We start from the raw sequence: 24,029 nt of genomic DNA on the forward strand, positions 1-24,029 counted from the left end.
GAACCACAGAGAACAGCTCCCACCGTAACGAAACGATCGTTAAAGTGAACAGGCACCTATCAAGCGGTGGCAATCAATTCATCAAACGACGTTTCATTGACGGGTTATTTCATCGGCACGCAATGTTTCATCGACAAATCGTTTCGACAGCTCCGAATAGCTTTTTTCTGTAATAAGCTGCATGAGACTGTAGCCGCAAAGCGGCGTGTATGGGTTGGTTAGGTGAGTTACATTTCTGTAATGAGCCACTGCAGACTGTCACCGCGAAGTGGCTTGAACGAAGGCGAAGGGGGAGGGGGGTTAACATGCATTCTAGTGATAAACCCGTGACGAAATTGTCCCTCCAGCGTGCGATTCGCGTAACGAATGTCAATGAACAGCCGCCAGAAGCCCTCCGGCTTCTGGCGGCTATTCACGGTAGCAGATAGCGCTGACAATTTTGTTGATTTCGGATAGATGGCGCCACTTATACTCTGTGTAATAAAAGTTTTGTCGATGATACCAGGTTTTTGACACATTTATATTTATGTTGGGACGACAAGTTTTATAGAAAAATTACCTTTAATCGAGCAAGTATCTGCACAACTTGCTGTCTTTTTACATGTCCCCCATTGATGTCATGACGCGTGGGTCTCATGGCCGCCGCTCGCGGCTGCAGGTCGGGAAATATTCTAATTTTTGCCTCGCGATTACGCGACGGAATCGCAACATTTCGATGAAAGGAGGTGTGTTTTCCGTCATTTGTGACAAGGTGAATAATGTCAAAAGTAGAAGATGCCAATTCTTTCAATGTTAAAATCGTTGCACAGCTCCTTTAAATAACTGAATATTCAATAACGCGCGGGTTATGAGTTCATTTCAACCGGAAGATCCGCAAGAGTTAGTCACCCAAAAACAATAAACTCGACCAAAAAAAAAAAGATGATGGAAAAAAAAAAATGCGTGCGGTTTCCTTCGAACGGGCAGCGAAGCGCTCAGACGCCCGCGAACTCGCGCCAGCGACGCAGTCACCCAGAGCACAAGCACGCGAGGACAGGCCACGAGTGCGTTATGGTCCGCGGAGGCCAACACTGTCGTAAACAGGTTTGCCAACAACCAACGCGCAGACGCACAAAGCAAACGCGTCGGAGAACAATAAGCCCCAAGGCAGGCCAGACAAAAGCGCGACAAAACAAAGATAGCGGCAAAGCAGGCGGCAAAAACATACATGTATAAAGACCGTGCAACAGCAAACGACTGCGACGATGTTATCTCTCGAGCGACCTCCGACGCCACCTCTGCTCTGCGATACCCATTCTCCGAGCCGAGGAAGAAGAATTAAACCTCTCGTTCTTTCTTCCGCAAAAGGTCGCGTGGATTTTATCTCCGCAGCAATTTGTTTTCTTCGCCGCCTTATCGAAGCGACCCGCAGCGATTTCTGGCGTCAACGACCGGACAGTGAAGCGGCCGGAACATGGCGGAGGCCATTTTGGCCCGTACTCGAACTCGAAAACGCATCCGACACAGGCGGCAGAGCAAAAATGGCGGATAGGCTTAGGATTCCCCTAGGTTTGCTAGCGGAAGACGCGGTTGTGGTGATGGGGCGAAACTCCGGAGGTTCGGTTTCGGACTGTTTCGGAATATTCCGAAAATTTATGGACGAAATTTCAGTTCTTTACGAGGGTTTTCGGCAGCTTCGTCGCTGTCTAGACAACAGGTTGCCGCGGTGTGTGCGTGTGTGTGTGTGCGTGCGCTCTGGATGCAGTCCGTAGGCCTCCCGAACATTTCGGTCACGAATCACGTACGGTTGACTAAGCAGTAACTTCAATTTCACTCTTTAAACACGCTTGACGCCAGTTTCAGCGGAGCATTCTGTTTGAAAGGCGCCTGTGACGCGCGAGCAATAAACGTCTTCGGGTAAGCAATGGATTAGTATCTTTCCGAAAGACTATATAGTTACATAGCCACTGCAGGAGACATTGACGGGAAATTAAGCAGACCTCGGTAATCTATAGTGTGCAAATAATTATTGCGTTGCGAAGCGTTGCAGCCGCCATTTGTTTTGCGGCCTGTGCTGTTGTGAAAAATAGTCACTCCGTGCGTCCCCTTGGAAACGTAAGTAAGTGTGTCCGCGGTGATGGTTCAAGTTCGTTGGAACCAACTGTACCTCGATCTACAATGGTTATTTCTTATAAAAATAATACGCTTAGTGCAGGTTTCGGTCAGCACGAGCGCATATTATCGACTGCATGACACGGATGTCGGAGATCTTACGACACAGTCACTTCCACATTACACCGGTGTTGTGTCAAGGTAAACCGCAGCAACCTTCCCGGCGTTTGGAACGAACATCACAAACGTCGTCGAGCTATTGATGCGATGAAAATGAAAGTTGCGATTTGTGATACTAATCGATTTCCCCATACCCGAGCGCTTTGTTTCGGACACGTGAGAACGTGAATGGAAGTTGCGAAATCGAAACCATTTTGACCAACAACACAAAGCCTCAATATTTAGTGTCGTGTTGTTCGTTATTTAATTTTTCCGTATCTTAGACTTTATTTGAACAAGCTTATTGTGCCAAATGAAGTATTTGTATTTAAATTTTTAATTATTTAATGGGGCTATAAGATTGTTTTGTTAAACAAGTTGCAACGCTCACAAATGTGGCCTGGCCACTTTGGGAACGCTCCGAAACTATCCGCAAAACACCGAGGTTCGACCGTTCTTCCGAAATTTCCGAAACCTGTTTCGGAAAAAGTTCCACACAATTATAAAGCCGGTAGCAGACGAAAAAAAAAACAAAAAAAAAAAAAACGGAGGCAGCAAACGACAAAAAGATGGCGGCAACAGACGGAAACAAGATGGCGGTATCAGACGACCAAAAGACGGCAAGCGTTTACCTCCAACTGGCTCGCTAGCAGACGAACATAAAAGGTCAGTTTTTTTTTTTTTGTATATTTTTCTTTGTTTATGCGCGGCATCAGAAACACTTCATCGGCATGCATTGTGATGCAGGGTGAAAAGTAAGTTACTCATTGCCACAGAATCTAAACAGCTGGTGTGTGGCAACAAGGCAGACGACAGAGTACCGGCTAGGCCGTCTGCTTTCTAGCTCACATAAAGAAAATGCAAATGGCACACCAGTCTGACGACACGAACATATCGCAGGATCCTGGCAATAAAAGCGCTCCGACCGTCTGGATTCGCGGTGAAAAAGCAGACGAGTTCTAAGCTCCTATCGCATTGGGCAACCGCCACCGTCGGTGCACGCTGCATAAATTTCTCCGTCGGGGAATGCGCAACTTCCGACGTAGGCAACAGTAAAACTCTCGAATCAATGTTTATCTGAAGACCGCCGAACGTAAAACCAAAATACTCTCGACTCAAACAGTACGACACATGTGCCCAGTAACTGTCAACTGCAATCAAAGTGAAAAAAAAAAAAAAAAAAGCGCAGGCAAGTTTGTGAATTAATTCAAGACCGGGAACAAATAAAAAAAAAAAAATAAAACCACACACAGCGTCTCAAAAAGACGGTGTCTGTCGTAATCCGTGTTTCTTTTTTTTTTTTTTTTTTAATCTTGGTTTTGGGTTTATCATTATATACCATAGCCGGCTGTTTAGTATCGCTTTGCAAGCAAGTACCGATCTCGCATTCCAGCCAACTGTGGCACGAAAGAATGCCCACGTGCCTTGCAAGTGCACGTGCCTTGCAAGCGCACGTGCCCCTGCTCTTTTCAGTTCGTGCACTAGACTTGCGACAGATTTCTCCCACTGTATACTGCGATTTCCACGCAAAAACAGACGGCACAAAAAGGGACACATTTATGGCAAAAAACAACATTATCGTGTGCACAGAGCGACCCATGGGTCGTATATTACTACACATACGCACTAAACACCACTCATATACATTTCCCGGTCTGCTGCTCACGATCTCCGTTTACAGTCACAATCTCGGCTTGTAGTCACAATCTCGGTTTTGTAGTCACAATCTCTTCTGTCATTCATTCTCTTCCATCCACTTTGGATCCGTTGCTTCGGTCATTCTGTTTCTTTATTTTCCACTTTGGATTCCTCTCGTTCTCCAGCCAATCACAATTTGTCAAAGCCTTATATTAAAAAAAAATAATAATAATAATTTGGATTTATAGGCTACACTGCGAGGCGGAAGCGACGCCGGTTACTTCCGAGCTCATTTTAATGGCTCGAGACGATCAAACACGCGCGCGCGCGCGCTCGGCGAACGTAAGAAAAAAATAATAATAATAATAATCGTTTTTGTTGTCTCTTCGAGACGCCGTTGTGCCCCGTCCATGCAACAGTTTATCGCCAGACAGAAATATGTTACTGCAGGCTTCAACGTATACAGGCCGTAACCATCGACCGAGTAACAATCAAGTGCCGGCAGTGATTTGACAGCATCATAAGGGAACTGATCGAGTGAGCCAAGAAAAACAGATGTCGGACGATATATCGAGAGTCCCATTCTCGAACCGTAACGATCGGCGCCCCCCCACTGTGCACTAAGCACCATAATGGCGGAGCCCATAAAAAGGTCGGAGTGCCGGTATATACTCTTGTTTAGTGGCTCTAACTATTAGTATCGGCGGTAGTATATAGTATTATTAACTCGCTAGTCTAGCGAGCGAAACGGCATGCGCATTGCACCATTGTAGATCGGATGTCGCCATTCGTTTTACGTGCTCCCGAAAGTAAATATAGCACCGCGGTGCACTGGCGGGGAAAAAGAGATGTGGGCATGACGTAACGACTGATCGGAGGTTTTTTTTCGTGTTTTCTAGCGTTTTAGCTACATTTTCGGGGGAAAACGAACGTGATATTCAGATACGCGGGAAACCTGCTCTAACAAACTCTTTTTAACTGGTTTTAATCTTGTTTTTCAACATATTTTTTTATTTCTTTGTTTTTTAGGTAAGATTACTCAGTTGGGTTTCCGAGTGCATCGCAGTGCAGTTAATAACTGATGATGACAACAGGACACGGGGTTAACTTTCAACTCACGTACTTAGCTCAGCGTTCGGGTGATGACTCAGATCTAATCAGACGCTTCGTGCCCCAAGAAATGCCGACCGACAACGTTAATCGATTAACATTTGAAAAGGGTCCATTCTTTAATGAAGATACTGATAAACAAGTGCGCAAAAGCATTAAAAAAAAAATAGCGAACACGTGCTTGCGGAACATAGTGAAGACGCGGTAATGCAATCTAGTAGTGCCTGATTCGTGCATTCTTCAGGTAGTCAAATGCTTTGTCTAGCAATAGCAGTGACGGTGTGCCAAAAACATAGCCCAGTTTGTTTTCTTGATTTTTTTTTATATATACATATATTAAATTGAAGGCTTGGCTTTCACGGAAACGCAGTTTTAAGTTTTTTCTCTTCTTTTTTAATTTTTTTTTTAAGGCGGAAAGGAAGGCCGCGCGTACCGGATAGACGTCGGCATTCATAAAAGGCGAGTGATTTGCGCTAACGGGGCTGGCTCCCATTAAGGGGGCCGCTTCGTCCATTAATGGCCAGAGTAGGTAATACGGACGACGCGTTTTCGGGGCCGGCATATAACGCACACGGCCTCAATCTCATTTCACTTCCCTCTCCCTATCTCCTCGTAGATTGGTCCGTAATCTTTTTCACACCTCGGTTGCCAGACGGCGGCCAGAACCGGAGGGAAGCGCTTATCGCAAGTGCCGAGCGGCGAAAACCCGGCCAAGCTGGAAAACACGACGGCGAGGCCAATCTCGTGAACGCTTTGCACGTCGTGGGCCAGCAAATGGCCTCTGCTACTTGAAAAAAAAGAAGGGAAAAAAAAGGTAGTTAGCGTTTTATAGAACAACGGAAGAAAACAGAGTAATAAAAGGTCCAGCGTTCCGAAGTACACTGTTGTACATTGGGGCAGTTGAGCCGCCGGTTTTTTTTGAAATAACACACGAGGTAAGAAATTTAGAAAATAAACAAGACAGGAAGAAGGTCTAGTGGACACACTTGTGTCTGCTTACTACGACCGAGTCCTTGTGATCTCTTGCAGAAATGGATGGATGGATGGATGGATAAATACGGCTGAGCCCTTTGGATCGGGCGGTAGCTTACGCCACCTAGCCAGCGTGCCAAATGGATGGATGGATGGATGAATACGGCTGAGCCCTTTGGATCGGGCGGTAGCTTCCGCCACCTAGCCATTTTGTTTTACCATTTAAGCTTAGAATATTTAAATGTGAAATCTATATTCACTCCGCAGTGCAAAGAAAGTGAGGCTATGAAACCCCCTTGCCCTCAGTGGATAAGAAAATACCTAGTTTTCTCTCGATTTCTGCCACCATTCACTTAATCTTTGCTTGGTAATCTCTACAGTCTTGAAATCCACTCTCCCTTCGCTGTCTCTAAAACCCAATGACTTTATTAAATCTATGTTGTCTTCGGTAGGCATAGGGTGAAGCCCTTTACAGTAGAGTATCAAGTGCTCAGCCGTCTCGTCCTCCTCTCCACAAGCAATGCACACTGTATCAATTTCCTGGTACTTCACTCTGTATGTTCTGGTTCGCAGAACACCCGTTCTTGCCTCAAACAGCAATGAGCTTCCCCTAGAATTGTCATAAATGCTTTCTTTGGCAATAACTCTTTTGTTTAATCTATAGCTTTCCAGAGCCGTCTTTGTCTGCATTCCCTCTAGCCACCAATCTCTTTCTGTGGCCTTAACTTTCTTCTTAACTGAGACTTGCTCTTCCGTATCTTCGCTATAGCCCAAAAACTTTCCTCTTAATTTCCTAGTGCGCTGTCTCCACTTTGTGTCTACACTCCTCATGTATAAATAGCTGAAAACCTTTCGTGCCCATTGCTCCCCGTCCATTTGCCTCAACCTATCCTCAAATTCTACCTTGCTCACCGCTTCCCTGCTCTCAAATGATGCCCATCCCATGTCTCCTTGTACTCCCTGGTTTGGCGTTTTGCAATGTGCCCCCAAAGCCAGTCTACCTACTCCGCGCTGTTTTATTTCTAGTCTCGCATGCACTTCGGATTTCATGCATAGCACTGCGTTTCCAAAAGTCAAGCCAGGCACCATGACCCCTTTCCAAATCTCTCTCACCACCTCATACCTGTTGTAATTACAAAGTGCTCTATTTTTCATTACAGCTGCATTTCTGTTGCCCTTACCTATTATATACTTTTCATGGTCTCTGAGATATTCTGCACCATCACATATCCATACTCCTAGATACTTGTATTTACTAGCTCTCTCAACTGTAATATTCTGTATCTTCAGCCTCTCAACTTTATCCTCGTTAAAAATCATGACTGCCGATTTTTCGCTACTGAATTCTAAACCCAATTCCTCTCCTTCCCTACCACAGATGCTCATTAATCCCTGCAACTCTGTCCTGTTGTTAGCCATTAGTACAATATCATCCGCATACATCAATCCCGGTAAGGATTGCTGAATTTTTTGGCCTAGCTTACTGTAAGAAAGGTTGAATCCAAGCCCACTCTTCTCTAGTCTATCCTCCAATCCTCTCAGATACAACACAAACAGCAAAGGCGATAACGGGCACCCCTGCTTAAGGCCTCGTCTTATTTCTATTTTCCCTGTCGCCTTTCCTTCCCATGTTATAATCACCTTGTTATCTTTGTAAATGTTCCTTAATAGTGCCAAAACACTGGCACGCTGGCGCCATCTACGAGGTGACCCTGGAACTGCCCTTCACTAAAGCGAATATTTTGCTGCACTTGCGTAATCAAATGTTGGTACTATCTGTGAGAAACGGTCGTTTACAACATTGCAGAAACCTTCCCGAGCAACAAAAAATGAATGATGCGCGAAAAAAAAAAACAATATTGGAAATAGACGGAAATGCAGTGTTCCAGGCTACCCGACAAATGGCGCCAGTGTGTGTGTGTGTGTGTGTTCGTTTCGGTTGCAAGTGTGTGAACCGGCCTTTAGAGTAAAACAAAGTATATAGACCCCCCCCCCCCCCCCCCCCCCCGAGCGCGCATAACTTCGCAACTAACCACCGCGCCGTGCTTGGCCGTGCAGGGCGGCAAGTGACCCCGACAACGGATCATGAATGATCCAGACGGCAGAGATCCACGACCCCGTGATGGGGTCGTGGATCTCCTCCACGACCCCATCACGGTCCCGACGTGATTAGCCTCACGGTCTAGCTTGTTATCTCGGCGAGGTTCTAGAGACGGCAGGAACGTTCTGTGCAGGCTGCAACGGTTTTGTACGCTCATAGATAGACATAAGAGCGACGTGCCAGTGAGGATCCGTGCGCAAACAGCGGCCATAAGGGACCTTCGCTTTTCTTCTTTTCTGATTCCTTTCGCTCGTTCTATTGGCCAACCCTAATGTTCTCACCACCAACGCGGTCTTCGCTATAATTCGTCGCTGCCAGGGGCACGCGGGAAGACTAGTAATTGCGGTACAAGTTTGAATGTGACGATTTTTTTAAATAGGCATATCCAATTTGCGGTACCATGCATATGCGCTGAAGCTTCAGCAAGCTCCCATATACTGCATAAGTTCAGGAAATCTACACTTCCAGCCCCTATCAAAGGAGCCGCAATGACCAATAGTCCGCAGAGAGCTACAGCGCATGCTCAGAACACGTTCCACGGAGAGAAAGATGACGGCGTGCAGAAGGCGATTCCAGGATTACCCAACGGATGGCGCTACTGTGTCCCTTTCTCGTCGAAAGCAGTCACAAGCCTTCGCAACGCCGTCGGTGCCACACTCAAGCGCAAGTGTCTGAACAAGCCCACCCATAAAGCCGGGGTCGCACTGCTTATACGTCATACAAAAGACAGTATGGCATGACATCAGTCACCGCGATATCCGGAGTTCGAATACCGCGTGCCAAGTTTCTCCTCGCACTCGCTGCCGTCCGGCATTCGAAGCACGGATCTAGTGGTGACTGCAGTCACTTTATCTTGGGAAAGTAGCGCCATTGCCTTTCCTGTCTGCGAGCCGAACACAGATACCGACATACGGACGACCGAAACCTCGCAAGGCGATTGGCTAATCGGTGTCCGTTGCTATGGCAATCGCCATTTCGGGCCCTTTAAATCTTCGAAGCTTCGAGAGGGTCGTTCTAATCCAGTCGCACCAAGATCACCATGGACCATCCTCGTCGTACTGGAAGCGTTCCTCGCCAATATAAGCGTCTTTGGCACTGTGTACGCAATCACCTTATGAATCGTGCCCCATCTCCACGGATCCCTCATATTCATAGTTGTTCTTGCGTATTTCAAAATAGGAAAATGATTATTTTTCAATGCCTCCAAGCACCAACACCGCATAAAGTGGTGGTGGGGCGCCGGTGTTTGGATAGCAAACTCTCGGTATACAAGAGACGTCTTTATAAAGCTACCCGTCACCAGCGAAGTTACATGAGCTCACCAAGAACGGAGAGGTCAAGGAGAAATTGCTCATATCACGAGCGAAAATGGCAACTATACGGGGTGCTTGCATGGTGCTACTTTCCCACGATCCAGTTACTTTAGTGGTGACCTGCGTTCGAATCTGTCTGCAGAAGGTATTTTGTATATGATGTATAAGAAGTGTGACCGGCTGCTCGTCGTAGCAGGCGCATTTGCAGCAGCCGACGCCCCCCGACGACATCTCCGTGGTCACGCCGAAGGCCGTCGTGTGTGTGCGTGCCGGCGATGCACAAAAAGGAAATTAGACAATGTCTTTGCGTGAGATCTACAAACATGGTTGGGCGAGTGCGAAACTGCGGAGTCGGCGCTGCTGCACGGTGTTCAGGTCTGTCCACACAGAGTTGCGCGCCCGCCGTTTTTTTTGAAGGGCTGTTGTCAGAGACAAGGGAAGGACTTCGACGCTTGTTGTGCACAGCTAATTTGGTAAAAGAAAGTCGCTTGTTTGTCTTTTTTCCGCCGATTTAGCGTTAGGCAAAAACGGTCCTAACTGGAGCAGAAATCTCCAGAAATCGGTGTGTGCCGGTTTTAACCGATTTGGTATTACTGACACCAACGGTTGTTTATCGGTGTTTTCCGGTTAAAATGGAAAGTCTACGGCCTACCTGTAAGTAGGGTTCCGTGCTTTCGGGGTTTAATTTTTTTTCAAATTCAATGTTTTAAGGATTTGGTGTTTTTTTGTAAATTTTCGGAGTCGGACAAAAAGTATGTGCCTATCAGGTAGTGGGGACCGCAAATCGTTACCAATATATTTTACCTAGGAGCGTTAAATTGTTCCTTTATAAATCACCATTCTGCTCCCATTTAACGTATTGTCATCTGGCTTGGGGCACAATAACAACGACTAACATTGAAAAACTATGTTTGCTGCAGAAGAAAATATTGAGAAGAATATGTTATGTGCCAAATGACTTCTATTCTGCCCATTTATTCGAAAACTTAAAGATATTTAATATCTACAAATTATATCACTGCAAACTCTGTACTATAGCTTTAAAAGCGAACAACTAAGGGGCTCGGGTTTTCTAGAAAGACTTGCTTTGTTAATAGGGGAAATTTCTCTACCGCACCCTACCCGTAACGCAGAAAAATGGAGGATGGTCACGCAGCGAATAAATTATGGCTATCAAATGTTAAATTTCACACTTCCACATTTGCTAAATAGTCTTTGTATTGATCATATCGATTTTGATAGTTCAACTTTCAAGGACGTGCGCTTATATCTTTTTCTGCGATTATCGTTTTGGTTTCGCGTTTTGTATTTGGGTGAACCTTGGTTTGTACGCATATGAACAGTAGATGTGCCATGTTTCGTGCTACTGCAGCTTTTTTTTTCCCCATTTTTGTTGCGGCCCCAACATAATCGACGAAAATAGTTTATTAATATTACTATTATTATTAAAATAGAACACGGGTATGGGATTCCAATTTTCCACGAAGCATGCGCGTAGCCTCGCGGACAGTTCAGCTGTTCTGCGAAAACGCAAAAAAAAAAAGTATATTATATATATATATATATATATGTGTGTGTGTGTGTGTGTGTGTGTGTGTGGCAATCTTTATTTACTCGTAACTGACTTTTTAAAAAGGCGCTTTCAAGAAACATATGTTTCTTGAGCTCGGCGAACATTCAAGGGGCGAACAGCCGTCATAGTCTCGTGAGTAATTAGCTTAAAATTCGTTAATTACCGTAAATTTTTATTAATGAAAATTTACATATGGTCGTCATTTAAAAGCACTAAATCCGTCATTTTCAGAACGACTTTGAGCTCGTGAGAAGCGCACTAGTGCACTCAAGTCACAGCTCGTGCAGCAGGTACAAAGCTACCGGTGCGATAAGGCACCCGCGCACTTTTTCACTCTTTTATCAGTGTGCGTGTGTCTGTGTGTGTGTGTGTACCGTGCCGACAGCAGCGCCAACACAGCGACGTGAAGCCAAAGCCGAACGCCGATCCATAGGCAAAACCGTATCGTCGACGGTGCGCTATTATCGCCATTACGCCCATAGCGACATCGAGAACTAAGCAAGGTCCCCGACGGCGCATTTAAGCCGAAAACGCCACCGGCGTTGCGTCTATCTCCGAACCTCCTCCTCTCTCCCTCCGCGTTAAAAATGGCGTCTCCCGATCGTCTGTTACGCATTAATTTCCCCGACGCGAGACGACCTTGGCGCCGCCGCAGGGACGTCTATAGTCGCCCGCTTGCAAAAGAGGCCCAAGACCTCAAATAAGCAAATGTTTCTCGAACGAAAGCAAAGACAGGAAATGAAAAACAAGGAGACTTCGTCGATCGAAAGAACCGATTTCTTAGCGCGGAAGAAGGAGAAACAGGGCAGCGTGACGAAAACGAAAATGAGACCATGGCGAAACGATAGCGAACCTTGTTGTTGCTACAAAAACAAAAACAAAAAACCTGTCTTTTTTTTTTCTGCAACTAATAAAGCATGCCATATTACGGTGACGAAAATAATCCCTGGAAAAGGGAAACAAGGGGACAAGGAATAAATTATAAAAAAAAAAGAATTATTTCTTGTCTACCTCGCTCGCACTTTTGCATTTTCATCAATATTACAGTCTTCAGATGAATTACTATAGTGGTCTGGAAACTTCGGCGGCTTCCGCCCTAGCAAATTTTGTCACCCCAAGCGGCGCAGATCCATGTAAGAGTACGAATTTTGACTCCGATAACTTGGCGAACTCTGGAGAGCTACGGCCCCCGCGACCCAATAAGGGCTTCGGAGCGAGGCACGTGAAAACACGGCACAGGAGCGTGTGTCACTGCGCCAAACGCGAAAAAAAAAAAGGGATGACGAAATGTTAGTCTAGGTGGCGCAAGCTGCCGCCCGTTACAAAGGGTATAGCCATTACCATCCATCCATTCATCCAAGCCCGGAGGAACCGGCTGTCGTCTGCTGGCCGAGAGTCGTCTGCTGCAAAACCAACCAACTTCGGATGAATGTCCACCGTCGGCGACATTGCCGTCCGCTAGAGTAGAGAGCTCTTCGAGAACAGCTCACCAGACAACCATACGCTCAATGTACCAGCGAATCTGTGGCAGCCGGATGCGACGTTTTGAGCGATCGATTCCAGGGCTGCGATCGTTCAAAAGCCACGTTGTACACGGAAAATGGTGGATCCGAAAGAAGTATCGTTGAGAAGTCACACGTGTCTTCGTCTTTCTTCCGTGTCGTACATCGTAGTTTCGATAGAGATGCAATCGCGCGAGTTTATTCGCCTTCAAAAGTAAAAGAACCTAGAACTACTTTCTGTCGCGGACGGCGATGTAGCCGCGGCAGTAAAGAGGCCTTCGTGGCCTCGAACATGGAGTGTCGTCGCGCGCCTTCGCAACCTCCACAGTTCGCCAAGTAATCGTGAAACAAAAAGGCTTAACCTTTTATTTATTTTCTTCCATCCTCTTACTATAGGTGGCGCAAGCCGGCGCCCAATTCAAACGGTTCGGCCACTGTCCACCCATCCGTCTACGTAAGTCGGCCAGCAGAAGCTGTGGGCGCTAGCCGGGTCTTCGAACACGTTCCACACGGCGGCCAGCGTTTGTGACGTCACAAACTCGAACTGGGCCTGAGAATTGGTCCAATCCGACGGGAAAACAGCAACAACAACGCGAGATCTCGTTCATCTCGCTCCCACCGAGCCAGAGCGAGAGTCGTGCCGCGCGTATTACATTTCCGCTCCGTTCGTCCGTCGGCATGAGCGCCGAGTCCGTCTTTGTACATATATGGACTGTATACGCACGTATACCATCACATAATAATATCGCTCGTAATTACGTACAATGGAAAACGACCCATTGTTCGCTCGCTGCTGCGTCGGCTGCTCGTACTACATACAGTCAGTAGCCCGAGACAGGGGACAGCGGCGGAGAAGGAAAACAAAAAACAAGCATGCGGCGCAAACAAGCGAGACCGTGACGAGTCGAAACAATAAAGGAATCTAGTTTCCCCCAGTCAGACAGAGACCACGTGATGAACGCAAGCATGGTACCTCCCAACGCAGAGTCAACGCCACCTATAGGGTCTATTCACTTGCTGAGTCATCACCCACAAACATGGCCGCCGAGCGATAAAGCGGAACTTTTATTCGTGAGCTTGGTGAAAAATAAAAGAAGGCAAAGCAAACTCGCCTATCGGCAAACCGCTATGGCCTTCGGCGGCCATGCTTGTGTGTAGTGACTCGACATTAAAAGGCGGTCTGACGACATGTGAATAGACTCTATAGGCTTCCTCAGTCACGTGGGTTCCGTATCTGGTATGTGCGGGACGAAAAATTTATAAAACGTTTTAACCTGGAATATGCGAGGCACATCAAGAACGTGTAACAAACACGCATTTTTCGTAAACGCCTACCAGCGGCGTGGGGTAGAATTAAAACGATGTTTTACCGCGTACCCGAAGTGACGACATTCAAGATGGCTGCGCCCTTGCGGAAAAGGTGTATATAGTCACTCGTAGAGTGAGATCGGCAGTCTTGCCTTCCGTCGTGTTTTGGTTGCGCGAGACGACGAAGCATTGTCGAAGGTAGAAGGCCTGTGGATGTCGAAACTTTTGCGACGATGAAGTCCTCCAGAAATCGTGAAGTTCGGGATCTAGCCATGTCTTTCTGCTGTGCTATAAAGAAGAGAGCGGATCGGCCGGCTTACGGGGGTATTAAAAAAATCTCCAATCTCTCGCTAACCGGTCGTTTTGCTAATCTACTGGTGAACTGGTCATAAACTATAATTCATGAGCGTTACAAGAAGCGTAGATGCTACGGTGGAAGTTGTTTGTCACTGACCGCGGGGACGTAAAAATCGCCAACAGCGCCTCCCAGCGACTTTCCTCCCATTTAGGGAAAAATGTTCCCGATAAAGTTAGCGGGGAAATTTTGCCACTAAATTTAGCGGGGTAGCGGGGTATTTTTTCCGCTGAATTTGGCGGGGAAAGTTTCCCGCTAAAATCAGTGGGGAGTCTTTTCCGTTAAATTGGGCCGGGAAATTTTCCCGCTAAATTTGGCGGGGAAATTTTTCCGCTAAATTTAGCCGGGAAATTTGCCCATAATGCACCGCGCGCTTGCGCCGAAGCCGCTCAAGCCGGAAACGGGCGCCATAAGAGCTGCGCTCTGAAACCGCGGCAAAGAAAGTCATATTGTGTTTTATCCTTTCTCTTCCCACGTATGCACAAAAGTGTTTTTCCTTTTTCTTTTTTTATTCTTTGCGGTGGCACTTTCCGGTTGTTTTCGTACACGTTTCTTTCTTTTCCTGCCCACCGCAGTAGAAAGGCCAAAAGACCGCCGGTTCTGCCAAAAGTTGCTGCTTTCAACGAGCTCCCTCTCTATTTCTTCAGAGGCCACGGGACAAACAGTAAACCCCAGGCCGCTTCCTTGCAGGGTCTATTTACGGCACAACCCTCCATGTTGGTAAACGCGTCCTTTGTTGCTGCCCGGTTTGCGCAAACAGACGCCGATGGCAATATATACACAGGGCGCCTCCGGTCCCAGGCTTGGAGGGGGCAACGGACAACGTGCGTCAGCTCGCCAAACCACAGCACAGGACGTCCGCCCGTTACTGTTCGTTCGTTCGTTGCGACAGGCTCGGGCAGTTTCCACGATTCTTTCGGTTACGAAGCTAACGCGCGCTCAGCCGCGTTAGCTTCGTAACCGACAGTACGTTGTCTAAGGAGTCTTTCTTCCTCGGTCCCGGCACATTGGTCGTAGATACACTGTGTGCATGCATGTTCGAAGCATACAGACGTATGATGCAAACAGACCTCGAATATGGTTAACGCGTGCACGTAGATACTTATGTTACCATGTCTGCATCATCATATCATCAATATCAGATCATAACAGAAGGGAAGAAGGTGTTCCGAAACCTTAGCTTCAAAACATCTTGCCTTTTTTTTTAATGATGTCTCAAGAATTTTGTCGACTGTACGAACACACAAACAAAACAAAAAAAAATGGAAGCCTGTGTGTACGTATAGTATCTGTCTGTGTCCGGCTCGCAGGCAGGGAAGCTATGTCGCTACTTTCCCCGGATGCAGCGACTTTAGCGCACACCAGCTCGGAGCAGCAAGTGGAGCGAAAGCTCGCGCTGTGGAATTTCCTGGGCTCGATCCCCCACCCCCGCCCGTTTCGATCTGGATGAGCATCGCACACCGGCGTGCGGTCGTGTCTCACTATACTGTGTGGTGCAAGTTATAGACCCCAGGCAAGCGGTTGTACTGCATCCGCTAAAGTTTCCATCTACAGCAACCTCAGACACCAGACGCCCATTGAGGTTATAGCTTCCGACTGTGTAAATGTACACGCGACATTATTATTATTTATTACTACTATTATTATAGCCAGCCGGCCCAGGTCTTGCATTCAGTGAGTCAGAACACGACGGAAGCACGGCCTGCCAGATTCCTTACGGATTCCCGGAAACGCTGAGTCAACCTCCACTGTCCGCGAGTGCAAACACCGCAACCGCGCGTCCAAAACAAACGCACACCAAACGCGACCGCAACGCTATATACACCCGACCCTCACCAAACACGCATTGTCCCTCCTTCCGAGAAAAAAACACGTTGGTGCTCACGTGCGACGAATACCTTCGCTTCAGTCGTGGAGACGTCGCGTAGGCTGTATGCACATGACGTCAATCTGCCATTTTGTTGTTAGTTTGTTTTAGAGCGCAGCTCTTAGGCGCCCGTTTCCGGCTTGAGCGGCGTCGGCGTCGCCGTAACCGCGCGGTGCATTTGGGACATTTCCCATGATGCAACGCGCGGGGAGGAGGCAGGGGGATACCATAAATGTCCCATAATGCACCGCACGGGGAGGAGAAGGAGGGAGGAGGATGAGAGGAGGAGTACAACACTCCCCTCAGTACCCTTCCCTCCTCCTCCTCAAGAGCTGCGCTCTAATTCGGCGTTACAGGGTGTTGTAAACGGCTTTCACTTTTTTCAAACAAATTTACTAAGCATTACATCGCAACCGGCTGAGATGATGCAAGCGTGGTAAGACATAAGCTTCTGTGCACCACGCATTTGAGGAGTCATGTAAATCCTCGGAATACTCGAGTTTGGCACACGCCAGGCAGCTCGCAACAACAAAATGATGGACGAAATTACGTCAGTGAAAACTCCCTATACTCATCGTTTCAGCTAACTATGGACCGTCAAGGACGCTACGGGTCATCGAGGCCAATCCTGCGCCGTGCTAGCGTCACGTGATCTGGGAGGGAGAAAGGGAGGGGGGGGGGGGGGGCAGAATCTCCCCGCAACAATAACAAACGCTCCAGATGTTTCGCAAGCGCAGAATCGGGGTCGCGAGAGCTGCACGGCTGCGGCGGAGGCACAGACGTCCGTCGGGCTTACCGTCAGGAGCCATTTACCCTCATCCCCCCACCCCCTCGCCCGTCCAATCTCAAGCTGGTGAGAACTCTTGGTCCTGGGTGAGGCATAGCAACAGCAGCAGCAAACGTAACACCCCCCCCCCCCCTTTTCCTACCCCCTAAAGAACGCCGTCCACCCAAAGTTGAAGCAGTGACCTCGGTACATTCGCAAAACTCAAGCGTGCTCTCTCCATAAATAATAACAAAAAAATAATAATAATCCCGGTGGATCCATCCTTAATTGTCCAACACGCGATTACAAACAAGTCCCCGTCTGCCTATACCGGATATGTGGACAACGCGCATGCGAGAAAACCGGTATCGCGTAATGCGCATGCGCAGCGTCGACAGCAGCAGCGCCGCCGCGGCGGCATGACGTCAGAGCCGAGCGTTGCGAGGCCGCCGCCATCTTGAATTGTCGTCACTTCCAGTGTGGGCGAAAACGCATGTTTGGCCGTCGCCACACCAAATAGCAGACATTTAGGACATCAGCGTAGCCGTCAGTGATTCTGGTTTTGCCTCCCCTCTTTGCTATTTACAGGTCGAAACGTTTTACACAGGCAGACGAGCCGGTAACGGTGCTGCGATGTATGTGCACGAGTCGTTTTTTCTAGTAATCGTTCCGACGACTCCGATAACGGTACCCGATTCTCCGCCGCCGCCTTTGAGCGCGCGCATCGAATCGTCATCGGGTATCGTTACCCGAGATATACATCAGAACGATAAAACTCTCCATTTTGGGGCACCCGTCGGAGCGGCCAAAAGTCAAGTCTCCCACACCACACAACACGGCTGCACCGCGAGATAACAGGCAGGATCGCGGCGTTTTTTTCCGCGGGTGTCGCTTCTCCGCGAGACATACATCAACGCGCGATGTTTACGATGCAATGACGCCTTCTCAAATCGCAGTGATTGGCTCCCCTCAAGAATGCTCCGCGACTCCTTTCTTTTTTTTTTTTTTTTTTTTTTTTTTAGAGAGAGAGTAGCCCACGTGACTGGCACAAACACCCCGCTGACGAAAAGCGCGCGACGAACGACCTCGGACGTCGCAAGATTCGTCTCGAGACGAGCGCGCGCTTCGAGCCACGTGCCGTCAGCCACTTCCCGAAGCAGACAGGAAGAGGCACTTCACTCGACAATCCTTTCTCGGCGAACAAAGAAAAAAAAAAGAGGCGAAAGTCGTTTCGATTGCCGAAGAGCTCCAGTGAGGAAACAAAACAGTAGTCCCTCCGTGCAAACCAAATAATAGGGCCAAAACGTCCTCGTCCATTTCCCGGTTCGAAAGGTACTCGGTTTATTTCTGTTTTGTTTTTTTCGCGAACCAGTTTGCACACCTCTCACACTCTTGTTTTTTTTTCCCCTAACATTTTTTTCTTTCTTTCTTCCTTTCCTTCTCCGGTTAAAGTCTTCGTTTACTTTATTTTTATCCCTGCAAAGTTCGACGGCGCGAAAAAAAAAAAAAAAAAACGCCGAAAGAGAAGGAAACCGGGTACGTAGCGGCCGAGCGTAAACAGACAGACGTTCTCCTGGCGCGTGATTCGGCTGGCCCAAGAGCGTCTTCTTGCGTGCCGAGCAACCTTTTCACGTGCCTGCCGACGTTGTATTTATCCCTCAGAAGCTTCATTTCTCTTTTTTTAGTTTCCTTCGAGCAAGGAAAGAAGCTATCTTCCAACAATCTTCCAAAAGTAATACGGGAAGTTTTGAAACGGGAAATTCCTGCTCGTTCCTCGAAGAAATGCCGAAGAAATGATCTAGCCACGAAACTTTAATGAAACGAAAGCACGGCACTCACTGCACAGACAATAGCAAATTAGCAGCGCATCCAAAAGCAGATTAGCGAGAAAACCTGCGTTTTTTTCTTCTTCTTTCTCTTGGAGGCAGGAAAGCTTGTCATAAAAAGTATTATTATTATTATTATTATTATTATTATTACATATGAAGGCACGCCCCGTTAGATCACACTCGCCGCTGCAGCACGCCACCAACAAGCTCAAAACAAGTCCGCGTTTGCCAACACCAGCGTCTGCGCATAAGCCCGATTCGAGCGAGATAAAGCGTCTGCGCATGAGCAGTGCCGACACCAGCGCCACCGCGCTAGCGTGACGCGCGACCCATAGCGCACTACGAAACCGAAACTTAGCAGTGACAACGTCTGCGAACTGAGATATCGATTCCGACAAAAGGCACATCACCAAAACTTTCGCAGACGTCATCAAGTGACGCAGACGTCTCTAAAACCGAAACTGACCCGTGACCATGTCTGCGAACTGAGATATCGATTCGACAAAAGGCACATCACCACAACTTTCGCAGACGTCATCAAGTGACGCAGACGTCTCCGAAACCGAAACTGATCCGTGACCACGTCTGCGAACTGAGATATCGATTCGACAAAAGGCACATCACCACAACTTTCGCAGACGTCATCAAGTGACGCAGACGTCTCCGAAACCGAAACTGATCCGTGACCACGTCTGCGAACTGAGATATCGATTCGACAAAAGGCACATCACCACAACTTTCGCAGACGTCATCAAGTGACGCAGGCGTCTCCGAAACCGAAACTGATCCGTGACCACGTCTGCGAACTGAGATATCGATTCGACAAAAGGCACATCTCCACAACTTTCGCAGACGTCATCAAGTGACGCAGGCGTCTCCGAAACCGAAACTGATCCGTGACCACGTCTGCGAACTGAGATATCGATTCGACAAAAGGCACATCTCTACAACTTTCGCAGACGTCATCAAGTGACGCAGACGTCTCCGAAACCGAAACTGATCCGTGACCACGTCTGCGAACTGAGATATCGATTCGACAAAAGGCACATCACCAAAACTTTCGGAGACGTCATCAAGTGACGCAGACGTCTCTGAAACCGAAACTGATCCGTGACTACGTCTGCGAACTGAGATATCGATTCGACAAGAGGCACATCACCACAACTTTCGCAGACGCCATCAAGTGACGCAGACGTCTCTGAAACCGAAACTGATCCGTGACCACGTCTGCGAACTGAGATATCGATTCGACAAAAGGCACATCACCAAAACTTTCGCAGACGTCATCAAGTGACGGAGACGTCTCCGAAACCGATCCGTGACCACGTCTGCGAACTGAGATATCGATTCGACAAAAGGCACATCACCAAAACTTTCGCAGACGTCATCAAGTGACGCAGACGTCTCCGAAACCGAAACTGATCCGCGACCACGTCTGCGAACTGAGATATCGATTCGACAAAAGGCACATCACCAAAACTTTCGCAGACGTCATCAAGTGACACAGGCGTCTCCGAAACCGAAACTGATCCGTGACCACGTCTGCGAACTGAGATATCGATTCGACAAAAGGCACATCACCACAACTTTCGCAGACGTCATCAAGTGACGCAGATGTCTCCGAAACCGAAACGGATCCGTGACCACGTCTGCGAACTGAGATATCGATTCGACAAAAGGCACATCACCAAAACTTTCGCAGACGTCATCAAGTGACGCAGACGTCTCCGAAACCGAAACTGATCCGTGACCACGTCTGCGAACTGAGATATCGATTCGACAAAAGGCACATCACCACAACTTTCGCAGACGTCATCAAGTGACGCAGGCGTCTCCGAAACTGATCCGTGACCACGTCTGCGAACTGAGATATCGATTCGACAAAAGGCACGTCACCACAACTTTCGCAGACGTCATCAAGTGACGCAGACGTCTGCTACGAACGCGCCCTGTCTGGAGCTCAACGTCGCGACCACCCCTGTGTCGAAAAAAAGAAAAAAAAAAAAAAAAAAAAAAAACTACACGAAAACCGACAGCGCAGGAAGGATTTTCGCCCGCAAATCCTGACGATGAGCCCGAAAGCGCGTTCCCCGTCTATGTTTAGAACTCCACTGACCCGTTCACATGGCCGGTTCACTGCGTTCGACAGACGCGGCATTTTAGCGAAGCAGCGTGCTTCGCCGACCCAGCACCGAAGCCTAGACTCACACATTTACCTTCGAGTACGCGAAGGCACGTTCACACACTCGCGTTGGCTCGCGACGGAGTTGTTGCGATCTCTTACGACAAAACACGGGCACGCTGGCGCCACCTATGGAACTTCATTTCACTAGTGGGAAGGCTTTGCGGTATTCGCTAGATCAAATGTACGTACTATCTGGGAGAAATGGTTGTTTATAATATCATGAAAACTTAAGAGCGGTAAACATTTTTTCTAGTCGGTGGCATGTCTGGCTCGCAATCAAAGGGTTGTGGGTTCGAATCCCGCCTAAAATTGCGCTCTTGTCTGTCTACTTCCTCTTACAAAGGCGCCGATGATGCGTCCGCGCGAAGAGTGCCGCTCAGTGTACGTTTCACCATGACAAAGTTAAGATTCGTTGTAAATCATAACACAAAAAAAATAGCGGATGAAGACAAGGCTTGCTTTCTCTGAACTGAGCTTCGAAGAATGAGGGGTTCGATGAACTGAGGTGGTACACATCTTAAACCGGCGCTCGCTAAAGCGACTTTCGGAGGCGCCACCACGTCTCGCTTGAAAGCGTGCAAGCTTAAACTAGTTAAAATGAATAATAATAATAAAAAAAAAACCGGACCAGAGAGACAAAAAAATTAAAAAGAAAAGAAACACACCCAAACGTCGACTAGTCAGCCCGCGTCGCTCTGTTTGTGATCTTCGTCCGTCTTACCAGATTTCGTTTTTTTTTTTTTTTTTTTTTTTTTGCGTCACACTTAAGGCGCGCTCCGCCAACCTTGCAACGAGAACATTTCGTCATCACTTTGCAAACGGCGAAAGCTAACGGCACCCCATGATCCGGGAAAAGAAGGCGAGGTACCACGTGACGGCACTCTGCCGCAGTGCGTGTACCACTGCGCCCAAGTCGTCTGGTACTAAATCAGTGCCCTCGAACATGGGCCTCTGGGGGCGTTATAAATAAATAAATGAATGAACTTGAAACGATGTTAAAAGCAGCGTGGCGAATGTGACGATTAATAATATTATTTCCCGACTTTGTTCATCCTGACTATAGATACACGTGGGGACTACTTTCTGGCGCGGAAGAATGGCACTCTCGTTGTTGCGGTGCCGAGTCTCTCCCGAGGCCTTCGACCGTCTGCCAAGTTATGCCGAAAGAGAGCATATAGCAACGACGACGACGATCAGGAGGCGGGAAGGGACCATAAGGTCGCTCACGCCGTGCGGGCAGGTCGCCAGACCCGGCCGACGTCACCACGTGCCGTCAACGGCCGACCGCCGGAGCCAACGGCTCCGCGTCCTTGGGCAACGCGGACCGTTGGCCCACGTGAACGAGACAAAGAAACGCTTCGCAGAAGACGCCAGGGACAGGAAGGAGCCCAGAGTAGCGCCACGCCGTGCCACCGACGACGCGGAAGGAGCCCAGAGTAGCGCCACGCCGTGCCACCGACGACGCGGAACCAAAATCGCAGCGCGAACAAATACGCCAAGATGGCCGCTAGTGGGGTGCAAGCAAACCTGGATGGATGAATGGTAATAGCTGTACCTTTTAGAATGGGCGGTAGCTTGCTCCACCTATCCCAGAAACCAAAAGTATAATTCATCCCCTCGTCTCAATTTCTTTTTTTTTTTTTTTATAACTATCACCAGGCAGAGTGACACGTCGCCAGAATGACCGGAAAGGTGAGATCTAATCCTGCGCCAATGGTCTCGGTAGCGAAATAAACGGCAGTTTACATTTCAAATGTGGCTCCGCGTTACATGCGGAGGGGCGGGCTCGGCAACGAAGAAAATTGAGAACAATTAAGCGCTCCCCCCCCCCCCCCCCCAAAAAAAAAAAAAAGAAAAAAGAAAGGAAGTTTGAACGCCACGTTTTAGGTGCCTCCGTCACGCTCGGTGTTACATTTTGTAGCCACTGACAGGAATAGAACGGCCGGGCGTGCACCTCCATGCACGCGCTCGTTGCATTCCCCGTCGTTCTAATCCTGTCGGGGACAATAAGTAATCACAGCCGGCAAAGGCTACGACTCCCTGTATTCCGCATATCTCACACCGTCATTGCTTTCTTTTTCTTGGTCGTTTTTATTTTAGCTTTATGCCGCAAGACAGTTATATACGAAAAAAAAAAAAAAGAAACATATCTACCCTGGCCGACCGCTCAGGGCTGTCAACTCACACAGGTGCCGACAGGGAAACATCGTCTAGACGCAACAAAAGAAAACTTTAAAAAAATAAAAAAAGACCCTTCGGTCCGAGTAGAGAGAGAGACAACACAGATAGGTGCTCGGCATGCAAACAACAACGAATACAAAGAAAAAAAAAAAAAAAGACGCGTTCTCCGTGCAGTGTGTGGAGGTAAACAAGACTCGGACAGGGTCGTGAGCCCGTCGGTGAGACGCCAAGGACGACCGCACGCACATACAGCCCACGAGACCAGTTCTGGCGACCCCGCGGAAAGCCGGATAGGCACGGCACGGCAGCACGGGCACAAGCGAGCGAAGCTAGCAAAAAAAACACACCCCAGCGCCGAATGCAGCAGCGGTACCCTCCCAAGGGCAGAGAACGCCCGTCTCTTTCTCTCTTCCTCCTCCCCACATCCCCTACGCGTAATCAATGAGCCGCTCTTCGCGGTCCCGTCCGACGGACTCTCATTCGCGCTTTAGCACTCCAGCCGATGGACGCTGGACGAGTACGACTGATTTTGAAAACGGGCTTGCCGAGCCGGTTTTATCAAAAAATTAAAAAAAAAAAAAAGCGCTTTACGGGAAGCAACTTTTTCGAAAATAATCCCTGGAGAAGGGGAACAAGAGGGACAAAGGACAAACACAAGTCTCCAAACACAGCTAGGTGACTGGTGCCCGACCGAAGAAATCTGCCTGGTCCGGGTATCGAACCCGGGACCTCTCCATTTGCAGGGGAGCGCTCTACCAATTGAGCTAACCAGGGGTTAGACGTCGGTACAGCAAACGGATTTTATCAGCTGCCACCAGTCTAACACCAACAAGGGTGAAAGGCTTGCGTTTTTAAGGTTATGATTATAACGCGATTAAATGCAAAGGTGCGAGCGAGTCGGACAAGAATGATGAAAATATTCCCCGGAGAAGGGGAACAAGAGGGACAAAAGAAAAACACAAATCTCCAAACACAGCTAGGTGACTGGTGCGCGACCGAAAAGAATCCGCCTGGTCCGGGTATCGAACCCGGGACCTCTCCCTTTCCAGTGGAGCGCTGTCCACGGATTTATTTTGTAC

General features: G+C 48.3%; 1 protein-coding gene and 1 non-coding gene across 5 annotated transcripts in view; both read right to left on the reverse strand.

Annotated features, from left to right (window-relative positions):
* Positions 1–24,029, reverse strand: part of LOC115315009 (E3 ubiquitin-protein ligase HECTD1) — a 95,429-nt gene that overhangs the window by 61,055 nt on the left and 10,345 nt on the right. Inside the window, exon 1 of one of the 4 annotated variants that reach the window (XM_042288704.1) lies at positions 1,208–1,225. The exons of the other annotated variants lie outside the window; for them this stretch is intronic. The gene's annotated coding sequence lies outside the window, so the exon portion shown is untranslated. Of the gene's footprint in view, positions 1–1,207; positions 1,226–24,029 lie in introns of those variants that run through there. 4 annotated transcript variants of the gene reach the window in all.
* Trnac-gca lies at positions 23,652–23,724 on the reverse strand. Its single transcript has one exon. It is a non-coding gene; the product is annotated as a tRNA-Cys (tRNA).

The sequence above is a fragment of the Ixodes scapularis genome, unplaced genomic scaffold (genome assembly GCF_016920785.2).
Source record: "Ixodes scapularis isolate PalLabHiFi unplaced genomic scaffold, ASM1692078v2 PGA_scaffold10__122_contigs__length_95168666, whole genome shotgun sequence".
Lineage (NCBI taxonomy): Eukaryota > Metazoa > Arthropoda > Arachnida > Ixodida > Ixodidae > Ixodes > Ixodes scapularis.